The sequence below is a fragment of the Pyrgilauda ruficollis genome, unplaced genomic scaffold, assembly GCF_017590135.1.
Source record: "Pyrgilauda ruficollis isolate IOZ18807 unplaced genomic scaffold, ASM1759013v1 scaffold159, whole genome shotgun sequence".
Classification (NCBI taxonomy): Eukaryota; Metazoa; Chordata; class Aves; order Passeriformes; family Passeridae; genus Pyrgilauda; species Pyrgilauda ruficollis.
Genome location: NW_024514654.1, coordinates 830990 through 843782, shown reverse-complemented (window position 1 = coordinate 843782; position 12793 = coordinate 830990).

The window sequence follows — 12793 nt, the reverse complement described above, 5'->3', positions numbered from 1 at the left end:
GGTCCCGCCTCTGCGCCCCGCGTGAGCGCCAGGGGGCGCTGCAGGACCGGCGTGGCGCGCGCGGGGCGGGGCCGTGAGGGGCCGTGAGGGGCCGGGAGCGGGCGGTCGTTCCCTCACGAAGCTTTGGTTGCTGTCTCCGTCGCCAGTGTCGGAAACAGCGGCTGCAGCCTCCCAGCACGGTCACATAAAAGGGTGTCAGCTGCGAGAGCCGCCTGGGGTAGCGGAACTGCAACTCCCGCGCGGAGCATGGAAGGGATTCAGTGCCACTGTCCCCTGCCATGGCAGGGACACCTTCCACTGTCCCAGGTGGCACCAAGCCCTGTCCAGCCTGGCCTTGGGCACTGCCAGGGATCCAGGGCAGCCACAGCTGCTCTGGGCACCCTGTGCCAGGGCCTGCCCACCCTCACACGGAACAATTTCTCCCCAGTGTCTCATCGCACCCTGCCCTCTGATGGAGGCTTTGAATTCCCCCGATGCTGAGCTGATTCTGCCCTTGTTTGGGTTTGTGCTGCCTGTCCCACCTGTGATGTGAAGGAAAACCTGCTTTATGAACAAGAATTATGTCTTAAACTGGGTCCATCCAGATAAAATGCTCAAATACTATTGAATAAAATTCACTGATTTAAATCCTAAACTTCCTTCAGCACCCTCAGCCCTGTCTTGCACTTGACTTAGGCAAAACCAAAATAACTGTATAGCAAAAATTCAGGCTACAAAGATGACAAACGTTGGAGGAAAAGTGAGAAAATATTTTCAGAGGTGGGGAAGCTGAAGGCAGACACCTCCTGATGTGAGACTGGGCAAATTGGGAAACCTGGGGGCTGGAACAGTCTCCAAAGTGTTGGGTTCTTTCTGTTGTTGCTCATTTGCAGTTCAGGGTGAGAACCTGAAGAATGCAGCCTTGTCACAGGAGAACACATCCCTGAGCACCACACAGATATAAAAGAGGGAAACAACAACACATCTTTAATTAATGAGAGATTCTGTCCCTGTGGGTCCGTCTCTTGTGTCTCAGATGATGCATCAAACTTAGTCTGCCCTGCCCTGCCACGCAGCCAGCCAGGCCTCTGGCAAGAGATTATCCCCTGGATGTCAAACAGCAACCCAAGCCCCAGAAATCACATCAGCCCAAGGATAAACAGCATATCAACAAAACCATTAACTGCAGCAGTAACAAACACATTTGCTCCTGTCCTTTGCTCCCCCTTCCCTGAGCCATTAGACCCCATTTTCAAACACTTCTGGAAATAGGTTGAATGGAAATAGACTCTGCGATTCCCTCCTGACCAAGGCTGTGAGAGGTATCACAGGAGCCCTGATGAAATGGCAAGCACTGAGACACAAGAACAGATTTCTGTTCTTTTGTGAAGAAATTGATTTTTGCCAGAAAGAACATGCTGCAACCCAGCGTCTGTACTTGTTAGACTTCAAGTCCTTCCAGGAGGAGTTCTTCAGCAAATTGGCTCATTTAGACACAACAGCCAGGAGCATGGAGAGGAAAAAAAAGCGTTTTGTTCAAGGAAAGCCTCTGTATTGTAAACAGGATAAAAGGGGATGGAGAGAGTCACTTATCACTGTCTCTCATGTCCCCAGGTCATTCCTGTGTAGAATCTACTGGAGAGAAAGGATTTCATATTCCCTGCTCTCCCAGAACCCCAACTGGGGGATTTTCTCTATCGCACAATCTGCAGACCCCGTGTGCATTCAGCAGCAGCTTTCAAACCCATTGCTGTTCCCATTGCTCTCCTCTGCCTGTGAAGCCTGGCAGCACCCAAGGGAGATCCTCACAGGGCCTCCTTTGCTCTTCCTGCTCCAGCCCATGTCCCCCTCACAGCCATGGCACTTGGGGTTCTCCCCAAAACCACTGATGCTCTGTTTAATATCAGACCCCAACAATGCATCTCTCCCTGTTTCTCTGAGCGCGATCCCATCAGGCACAGAAACTCTCTGCCCCCCTCCCTCTTTCTCTTCCCCCTCCCTCTCGTTTTGGGACACTCTTTGCATGCTTTGCTGATACAAATAACTGTGACTTTCAAAACAAAGGAGTGCCGAACCCCAGGGCATTCCGCCCGGGAGAGACGTTTGGATGAGTGCTTGATGGAGACTGCTGTGAGTCCAGCTGCAGGCCATGGGCTGCATGTCCCAGCTCTGACAGGCTCCCGGACACAAGGCAGACCTCACAGCACGCCTCTCAGCACTTCCAGCCTGGGGAAGGGGCAAAACGAGAAGGGGAGACATGACAAGAATGTTGGAGACTCATCTATCAAATTTCTCGGGCTCTTGGGTGATGTGGTGGACCCAGGCCTCCCTGGGCAAGGAGCTTTTTTAAAGACACATTGCACCTTCCTGCTCATCTTCCCAAATTAAGAACATTTCTGCACGACTGTCACAATCAGTTTTGAGACTGATCTGTGGACACGAGAGTCACAAATGCTCAGACCATCATTCCCTTCTGCATAAATATCCCAGGGAAAGGGATATGGAAATGTTGGGGAAGGCCAGGCCAAGGGAAGAAGGAGTCAAGGAGCATCTCTGCTATTTCACTCCCTCCCTCCCTTCTGTAATGAGGCAGGGAAATATGGCAGGAATAGGAATAAAAACAAAATATACCCAGTGGTGAGGAACGCTGCAGCATCCCCCAGCCTGAGGGATCTTTGAGACACAAATGGCTTGGAGGTTTGGGGAATATCCTGGGCAAGTGTATTTTCCTCATGCTTTCATCCTTCCCTGGTGGCAGCCACACAGGGCTGCTGAGGTGAAATACTGACCTTGATAGATTTTTGGTGCAGGCTCTGCATGGCTCTGTTAGTAGCCCCACACCTCCACTGCACTATAAATGTTATATTATCATAATAATGATTAAACACAACTCAGTTCTCCATGTAGGACTGAGTTCCTCGAGCCTTTTCCCTGCTGATCCTGCCTATTTGACCTTATCAAGGAAATTCAGGAAACAGGAGCAAAGAGCCTCCTCCAACAGAGTCAAGGAGGCAGAAGGGGCAAGTAATTACATTGCCTTCCCCAGACAGAGCACAAAAGAAATTCCAATAATCCTGCCACTACACCTTCCTTTTGCCCAGCATCAGGAACCTGCTAGGAGCCTCAGCTGCCTTCAATTGAAATGCATCCCCCCCTCAATTCCAAATCCCTCAGAAATCTCTGAGTTTTGGCCTTAAAATCTCTGGCTTTCAAAATCTTCTGAATTTATTTACTGGACAACCCTGTTTAATAATAATACATAATAAATTTATTATGGCAAATTCTGTCTGGGCACTCTTAACCCTGTACTGGATGCATAATGTAACACTTACATAGGAAAATCTTAAAATCTGTGAGCAATACCATGTGCCATTATCCTGATTTTTCCAGGGGTCAGTTCCCTGACAGTCAGTCTCTCTGAAGTGTGTCAGGTTAAGAATTCCATTGAAATTAGACAACATCATCAGCTGCTTTGAGAAATTTTTGGGGCAGATCTTTTATGTTCTCTTGCCCACTGAATAAGCAGCCATTTCCTGGGTCTAATTTTGGCAAACCAATCCGGATAACTGCAGTTCATTAGCTTAATAGGTTAATGCTAAACTGTTTCCCAAGTCAAATCTGGATGTCAATCTGCCTCATATTCAGATTTTGTCAATATAGGGGACCTTAAAATGGAAAAAAAAAAAAAGTGAAAATTGTTTTCATCTGTGTTTCATCCACGGGGTAATCCAGGCATGCGGAGCTGGCCGTGCCGGGTCCCTCTCCCCGTGTCTCCCGGCTGGCTGGGATGCTGCAGGGGCTGTGCTCTGTTTGTTGTTAAAGCAGCCTGACACAAAGAGGCCCCAGGAGCTTCATGCACCCACAGGATGGATGTCTGCTCCTGTCAATCCAGCCCGAGTCCCCCAAGAGGGAAAATGGGATTGTCTGCAGCAGTGAGGGGGAGAGTTCTCTCAAGCATGTCATAGAGGAATTTTCCTAAAACCTTCCCCAGTAATTTGAACAAAACCTTCCCAAGGCTCTTGTGTTAATGGAGACCAGGAGAAAGTGTGGGAATGGGATGGAGGCATAAAAGGTGGAATGCACCATTCAGTTGTGCCTGGCAGCTCCTGTGCCAGAGTCACAGAATCATGGAATCCCAGGAGGGTTTAGGTGGGAGGGAAACTCAAAGCCCATCCAGTGCCACCCCCTGCCATGTGCAGGGACACCTTCCACTGTCCCTTGTTGCTCCAAGCCCTGTCCAATCTGGCCTTGGACACTTCCAGGGATGGGGCAGCCACAGCCTCTCTGGATAGCCACTGTGGGTCCATAGTAGCCAGCCTGGTGTTGCTCAGTGTAACCACAGTGGGGTGGTGCTTTCCAGGCATTTCCCAAGGCCCAGGTAAGTCAGGTGCTCTGTGACAGGGGTCCCAGGAGTTTCTGATAGCCCAGGAAGCTCTGTACTGTGGTGACACTCAGGAATGCACAGCACAGTTGGAGGCAGGAATCCCTTTGGAGTGGATCTCTTTACCAAGCTTGCACACAGTGCCCAACACACGCCACTGAAGAGAAGATCCTACACTAGCACTGACTCTCCTGATGCTCTTACAAACCTTCTCCTCAGGAATTTAATTTTGCCATCTTTTCACAAGATGGTTTTGGTAACTGTGGCTGACATAAATCGTATTTCCTTGGAGCTGGAAAACACCTGCCAAGGGATGGAGAGGCAGATTGTGTCTCATGAGCTTTTATATTCCATAGGATTGAGGCTTCCATCAGAGGCTGAGGTTGGCAGTGGTTTGGCTCAGCTTCCTTGGCAGCAGGGCTGCATTAGGCACTGCTGCCACAGCTGGAGCTGCACATGTCCCTGGGACATGAGGTCACTCCTTGATGTGGTGGCATTTCCCCACCTGCAGGGACAGGGATGGTGCCACAGTGGGGGCTGGGAGTCTGCCTGTGTTGCAGATCTTATCTCCAGTGATTAGCTGGCCCTACCATACTGCTCCTGCTATCCTGAGCCATCTGTCAATTTGCTGCTTCTATTTCAAATTCAGAGAAGGGCTTGTTTTCCGTACAGCTTATCTGCTTTTTCTGACCAGACTAAATGGTCTAATCACAAAAAAATCTACCTCCAGCAGCCAGCCTTGCACCTCTTACCTCACATTTCAGACTCCTCCCAGGTCCAGTTGCATTTCCCACTCCAGTTACTGATTCCACTGGCAGCAGGGTTTTATCTGCCCCACTAAAAGACAGGTGAGTTTAACATCATATGAAATCTACCACTCTTCCCTGTTTTAATGAAATTAATTTCCTTTATAGCTCCTTCAAGTTTGCCAACACCATCCCACTGCCCCAAGCATGATGATGCAGCAACTGGGAACATGAGAGGTGGAACAAGATTTATTGGTCTTTCCAAGTATTATGGGTTATCCCATAATCACTTTAGTCCCTGGTAAACCAATGTGTCCTGAGCCTACTCTTGTCATCTGAATTTTCCGAGATAAAGTTTTAACCCTTGCTGGACAGTTTGATGAATTATAAAAAATATGTAATATTATAAAATTATATGCTATAATGGTATTCCTGTAGAATATTATAAATGTGTGTTGGTAACAGGCACTCACAGTTTACCCCTACCTGTCCAGTCACAGATTTTTCTGAATTACTTCCCTGCAGCCTGCAAACCAAGTAAGTTCTTTGTTCACAGCAAGTGGTGCAAAATCAGCCCATCTTCACTGATGGCAAAAGACTTGGGTGCACTTCCATCTGCCAATACCCTTTTCCCAGTGTCCGTATCACGAGCTGTTGGGAGAGCCACTCTTGTTTCCCCAGTCACTTTACTTTTCTGCTACAGCTATTTTAAAACACTGAAATTTTGAGTGTTTCAGATGCTACAGCCTTCATTTGCATGACTATGAGCTAAAATTAGAACTATCACATATATTTTTGGGGAATTTTTATACTCAAAATAAAAATATCATTTGCATTGCAGGTTAATTGCTCTTGCCTGTGTCAGGTGAGGTGATGCCTCAAGGTTGTGTGATAAATGCCATTATCTGAGTTGTCAGGCTGAACACAAACTCCCCACTTTGAATCTCCAACCCTCTGTGCAGGGAGACAGAGGAACAGCAGAAAGAGATGAGCCACTCTTATGTAATTACCAAGCACATCACCCTCAGCAAGGAGAGCTGGGTTTGCCAAGACCACAACAACGATTGCACTGGCCCCGGGTGCTCGAGCTCAGCCTTGTGTGGATTTGCAATGTAAATCCCTGTCCCTGCTCCTGCCAGCACTGCCTCCCTGGGATCCACAGCAGCAGCAGCAGCAGCAGCAGCAGCAGCAGCAGCAGCAGCAGCAGCAGCAGCAGCAGCAGCAGGGCCATTCCTGCATTCTGGCAGCTCTGCCTTCCCTGTGCCCCAGCTGACACTGCTCCTGCCCACACTGCAGGGCTGGGCACAGCAAGCTCTCTCTGCCTGGGCTCTGCCATGGGCATGCAGGACATGGCTGGGGGTGATTCAGGGTGGGGTCCCCCACTGCCCAGCATGGAGTGGAGCTCACCTTGGGGTCCCCCTGTGGGGCAGAGCTCCCCCTGGGGACCCCCACTGCGCACGGACAAGGCCCAGGGAGGCTCACCATGGCACCATGGCTGGCTTGGCACCAGGAGGTCACATCTGCCTGCAGGACCATCCATGCCTCAAACTGGTGATGAGGGTGGCCAGGGACAGCACACCTTCCCTTCTCCTTCCTGTCTTGGGAAGTGGGGATGCTCTTGTCACCATGCAGCCCCAGGGTTGCTAGAGTGCAGGGCTGGAGGTGGATCTGGTCAGCAGGGTCCTGACCTGGCTGACACAGTCACCTTCTCCCCAGTGTCAGCCCTGGGAGTGCCTCAGCATGTAAGAAAGAGGGACAAACAGAGCAAGCACAAGGGCAAGGCGAAGCCTTTGGGAGGGGAAGCTGGGAGCATTAGTTCCATGAGCAACTGGAGACCAGTGGTGGGCTTGGGGCTGAGAGGTTCATTGCAGGTTTCCAGCTCTTCTTCAGCTGTTGACACCTCCTGAATGTTCCCAGCGAAAGGCAGAATCACAGAGTCATAGAATCTCTGAATTGCTTGGGTTGGAAGGGACCTTTAGACTCATCTACTTCCAATCCCCTGCCATGGGCAGGGACACGTTCCAGAAGAAAAAATCCAGATTGCTCCAAACCCCATCTAACCTGGCCTTGAACAGATGCAGGGGGGCACCCACAACTCCTCTGGGCTTAGTTTTGGACTGCTGATTAAGGCCTGCCTGTACTGGGTGGGAAGAACTCAGCAAAGGGAGGGAGATGGGATTTCACAAGCTGCCCAGAGCACAGGAACATCTCTGCAGTGTTCCCTCTGCCCGTTCCTGCTGTGCTCCTGCCACCAGTGTCCATGAATGGTCCTGTACAACCACACCTCCCCTCTTCTCATCATTACCCTGCCCACAGCCATTCAAGTGCTCTCCCACAGATAGCAAAGTTCTATCTGTTTCTTTCTTGGAGGTTTTGAGGCAGAAGGATGAGATCCCAGTTGCCCAATAGTAGATTTGAGGAAAGACTTGAGCACAACTCTCCTGGCCCTGCTGCTTTGGTCACTGATCCCCACTGGTGTCTCCTCCTCTCATCACTGAGGTGCTGAGTGTTCCTGCAGCCCTGACTGAGATGTTTTGCCCAGTTGCAGACTGGGGAGAGCAGCACTGCAGCTCCTCCCAGGGAGCTCAAGGAGCGGCAGTGCCTCGGGGCACTCGGTAAATGAATAAAAAAACAGTCAGAACTGATTAGGGAGCTCAGGTTTTGGCTCGGACTCTCTAGAGCCTTCAAGGCATTGCAGAGGCTCAGAACCTCATTACTCCTATAAAGTGGATTCAGTAATTAGCTCAGGTCAAAAGTTTACAGCTTGGAGGCTGCTGCTAGGGAATGGTTCCTCCTGGACATTAGAAGCCAAACTGCAGAAAGCAGGAACTGGCATCAAGGCAAAACACTTCATCAAGGATCCTTGGGATGGGATTGTCTTGCTGTATAGGCTGACTGGACAGTGATGTGCACTGGAGAAGCAGACAGGACATGGCCACGAATCCTTGTGAAGCTGGGAATTGCCTCCCTGTGTGTGTCCTGGGTTAGCTGAGCCAAAATCCTGCCATGGCCAGAGCAAGGTTTTTCAAGCAGGCTGCAGAAAGCTGCTGCAGGCTCTGTCCTGCCCTGTTCCCTCCACACAGCCCAGTTGAAGAGACCTAAAGCAAGAACTCATCCCAGTGGGACAGGGCTGGCATCAGTTTAAGTAGCCAATCATTGCTTAAATGTTTCTATGTACCTGATTTCAAATATTGCCCAAAGCAGCAATTCCACATCCTTGATTCATCTGGCATACAAAAGCCTTCCAGTGACTGACAATTTTTTATTTTCCAATTTCATGTAATGTCCCCCACTAATATGTTATGAGACAGGAAAGCCCAGCACCATTTGCTGTTCAATCGTTTTGGTTCTGTTTTAAATGATTCACCTGACTCACAGACAATTCATTTTCCTTGTAATGATCAGACCTCTGGGTCTCATCCCAGTCTTAGTGGCTTCTACACCTCTGCTACATCCCATGGGATGCCAAGTCCAAATTGCCAGCAACCAGAGCTGGGCTCTGGCATGGAACTGGGGGATTTTCCATCCCACCCTTCCCCAGGACTCCCACATCCTGCCCACCTGGAGAAATCAGTTTCAGGCCCAAATCCACCAGCTCTGAGAGACTGAGGATCTGAATAAGAAAACCATTTCACATCAGGTAGTGGGAATGCACAGCACCCTGGTTTCTCCAGAGGCAGCCAGAATCTGAGCATTCCTAAGTGTCAGGAAAAAAAAAAAAAATCCCTTTTCTACCATGTAAACACTCCTAAGGATATATTATGCTTTATTTTCAGGAAAATGCTGGTTGGTTATGGCAACATTTCAAGCCAAAATCACAAATACAAGCTGTCTCCAAAGTAGGAGCCATGAAATCAGAGGTGACCAGGGCTGCCAGCAAAGTGAAGCTCACAGGGCATCTGCCAGGAACATCTCTCAGACATTGAGGTAGGACAGAAGTGATTAAAGGAGGGAGAACTGGAGAATAGGGTAGAAAGGAAAGGAAGGGCAAAATGTAAGAAATCCCTTTTGTGAAGCAAAAGGGAGTAGTGTGTGTTTACACATGGGATTTAAAAAACAAAGCAAGGCTGAGAGCATGAGAGAGTGAACCAGGGCTGCTGCTTCTGCACTGTAAACTTTGGGGTTGGAGAAAAGGAGGAGGAACCCAGCACTGACATCCAAGGGTCATCTGAGAGTGTAGATGGAACAAGCTGTGACACTGTCCTCAGAAACATCTCCCCAGGTTTTGAGAAGAACGTCTCATCATTGCAGTTAAAATGTTGGAACTGGATCCAACTGTGTTAAATTCTTAATTCTGACTGTCCACAAGGTTTCTTTGTTTTTACAGGTTAGAGATTAGCATGTATTTTAATTAAACTGTGTTTCTATTTAGAATTAAATACAACAATAATCACAATAACATTAATAGCAACAAATTGTTGTTATTATTTTTATTGCTATTATACCTCTATTCAGGCCTAAAGTGAAGCCTCTGCTTTGTTGCCATATCCAATCCCATACAGTAAAAGGCTTTAATGGAGCCATAAGGCTAATCTTAAACATTTAACTCTGATACTGAGTCAGATCTTGAGCTTCTTGTTCAGTCTTGAGTGTGGCAAAGCCCTCCCTGAGCTCTGTGCAGCTTTGTCAGATCCTTTAGGATCTTTCTGCTAAGCATTTTCCTTTTCTCTCCTTCTCACTGCCAGACATAAAGCACCATCCTGATGTGCTTACCATCCACCAAGTTAAATTTAAATGACAAATCTGATAGACTCCACTGAAAAATCAAACTGACACTCCATGATTTCTTCTTTGATCACAATATATGATGGGCAAAATTCCAAATCTTTGAAAACCTGCCCCACAAAGGAAAGAAAACCCATTAAAAAACATTTCCTACTAAGCCCTGATCTCAAATGCATTTTGCTGTTTATTTTTGGAGGGAGAAGACCAGCAAACTTGACAGTGCCCACAAGGAATGTCCAGCTGCCAGCAAGCTGTTCACAGCTCTCAGGATGCTGGCGGAGTGATGGGAGGCAGAGTTCCACTCCTGGAATGCTGCTCCCCTGGGTTGGACAGGAGAGATCCCCAGGGAGGCAGAGAGCCCTGTGCATGGCCTGCAGCTATGCAGAGACTCAAAGCTCAAACATCCCATGGAAAGGTTAGCTTTTAATGGATGGTAAATGTTTGGGGAGACCTTTGACCAGCACTAATACTGCAGCTGACCTGGCAGGAGTGGGGAGTGAATGACCTGCATTAGGCTGGGCTGCTCACTTTAGTGAACAATAACTGTCAAACCTCCTTAACCCCCCTCCCCGGGCCCTCCTGCCCTCAGGTGCTCCCTGGACAGGTATGGACGGGGTGAGAGCTGGCTTTGGGTCACCCTTGTTCTGTACAACCATCAGACCAGCCCAGAGCACCTTTCTGAGTTGGAGAAGGTGCACTATACCACATTTGCACAATAGGAATACTTTCAGATGCTTCCAGAAATTCTTTTTAATTGATTTTTCAAGCATCCGAATTTGTTTCAGCCCTGGACATTGTCATCTCTTCTGGCAAAGATAAGAAAGCAGTGAGTGTGGAGGACTTGGTTCCTGACTGGGTCTTTCTGAGGAAGGCAGCAATGGAGACATTTTGCTTCCTGTGTCTCAGCATACGCCACTGGGCTCAAATTCCTCTGAGAATCTCACACTTTAGGGTGTTCAGCATTCCCTGAAAATATTCACAGTGTTCTCTACAGATATTCCCACAAGCATTTTTTTGGCAAACTGGAAACTCCTGGAGCCCCTAGGTAAGACATCACTCACAGTAGCACTCTTATGGTGCTCTCTTCACTACTTTTACATGTCAGACATTTCAATTTTTTCCTCTTTAAAAATTTAAACTCTTCCAAGAGACTTTCAGCTTGGCAAAAATAATTCTGATCATCTGAGGCAAAGCCATTGATGTAAAATAAGTGTCCTTGTCCCCACTGCTGAGCACTATCCACAGGGCAAGGAGGGCTCCAGTTGTGATCCTGTGGCTCTGAGCACTGACAGGACAGCAGCTTCCCTGTTTTTCTGCCCTTTCACAGAAAGGGAGTTGTGAATGGCTCATTAGGAATGAGTGGGAAAGAAGGCACCATATTACATGATGATGCATCATGGAGGAAATGTGATTAAAATGAGTGTGAAACAGCAGAAACAAGGCTTCAGGCCTTGGGCCAGTTCCTCAAGAGCCCCTTGAAGTAAATCGTGGATTTGTCCTCTCTCTGTGGTTATAATCATTGTGTGGGTTCATGATTCTATTGCCACTTTTCCTTGATCCTGTTACCTTGGGAACAGGAGAGAGTGGCCCTTCTGAAGGGCCACTGTGTGGCAAAAAGAAGCAAAAAGAAGAGGTTGGATTAGGGTCAGGGAATTCACCAAAACTCCCAGCAACTACACAAACTGTTGTTGAGTGTCTCTGGTTTGAGAACAAGGAAGGAAAATCATCTTGACTGATTTACAGAGACCCCCTGATGAATGCTACCATAACCTGACATTTTGCATGGAGCGAACAGAAACAATAAACTTGCGATTTTGCTACATTTCTTATTGTCAGGTGGTATTTTCCCTTGCAGGCCCCTGTATCAACCCTGCAGGTTCTGCCAACTGAATCCTTGTGACTTTTAAAATCCCAGTCACAGAAATAATCTCAATTCTCATGGGAATTGAAGTATTTACTGTCATGGCAGTGCTAGAACCAAAGCTATGCCCAGAAGTTTACTGGAGGGGAGAAAACAGGCTGAAGGTCACTCTGCAAGAGTCACTGCAATGAATGAACAGAGCTTTGTGTTGTTTGACTTTGTTTTCTGAGCCCAAGCCACATCTGACAGTAGGATGCACATGAGGTACTGGGGAGAGAGAGGATGATGGTCCTATGGAAATATCCCATATCAGGCTGCATCACAGTTAGAGGCCAATCTGAGTCAGATTCAAAGAGCTCTGAAATGCTTCACCTTTTCCAGAAGGGCTATAGGTTCACCTTACCATGGACTCATCATCACAGGTAGCTTCTTCCTTACTCCAGAGGTTCTCCACACAGACTGTGCATCCACTCTGGGACAGTGCATCCCTATCCCCAGGAGTCCAGTCACAGATCTTTAGCAAGAGAATGAAAGTGCTCACCAGAATCTTTGTAGCTTGGGAAATGAATCTTTCCTCCAGGTAGTCAACAGCTCCCTCGTCATGAGCTCCTTTGCTCCATTTCCAGCTGGGGTGGTAGCAGGTCCTATTTGGATGTCCCTGACATGAGTAAACCTCAGGTATGGGAAGGTCTGTACCTGGCCTGGAGCTTGGACCTGTGCTTGCAGGGTGAGTTCTGGGATGGATCCCTGGTGGGACACAGATGTCTCTACACACCCTGATGCCTCTGCTGCTCAGGGAACCCCAGGGCTGGATGCCATGGCCCTGGTCCAAACTAACCATGGCATGGTGAAGAGATGACCAGGATAAGAATATGTCCTGTCCCAGGAATCCCGTGGGCATTGCTGCTGGACATTTCACAGCAGGTGTGGGGTTTTTTTCAGAGAAAAGAAGGATCCAGGGAGACCTTAGAGCCCCTTCCAGTGCCTAAAAGGGCTCCAAGAGAGCTGGAGGGGGACACTGGACAGGGACTGGATAAAGAGGAATGATTTCCCACTGCCAGAGGGCAGGGTTAGATGGCATATGAGGAAGGAATTCTTCCC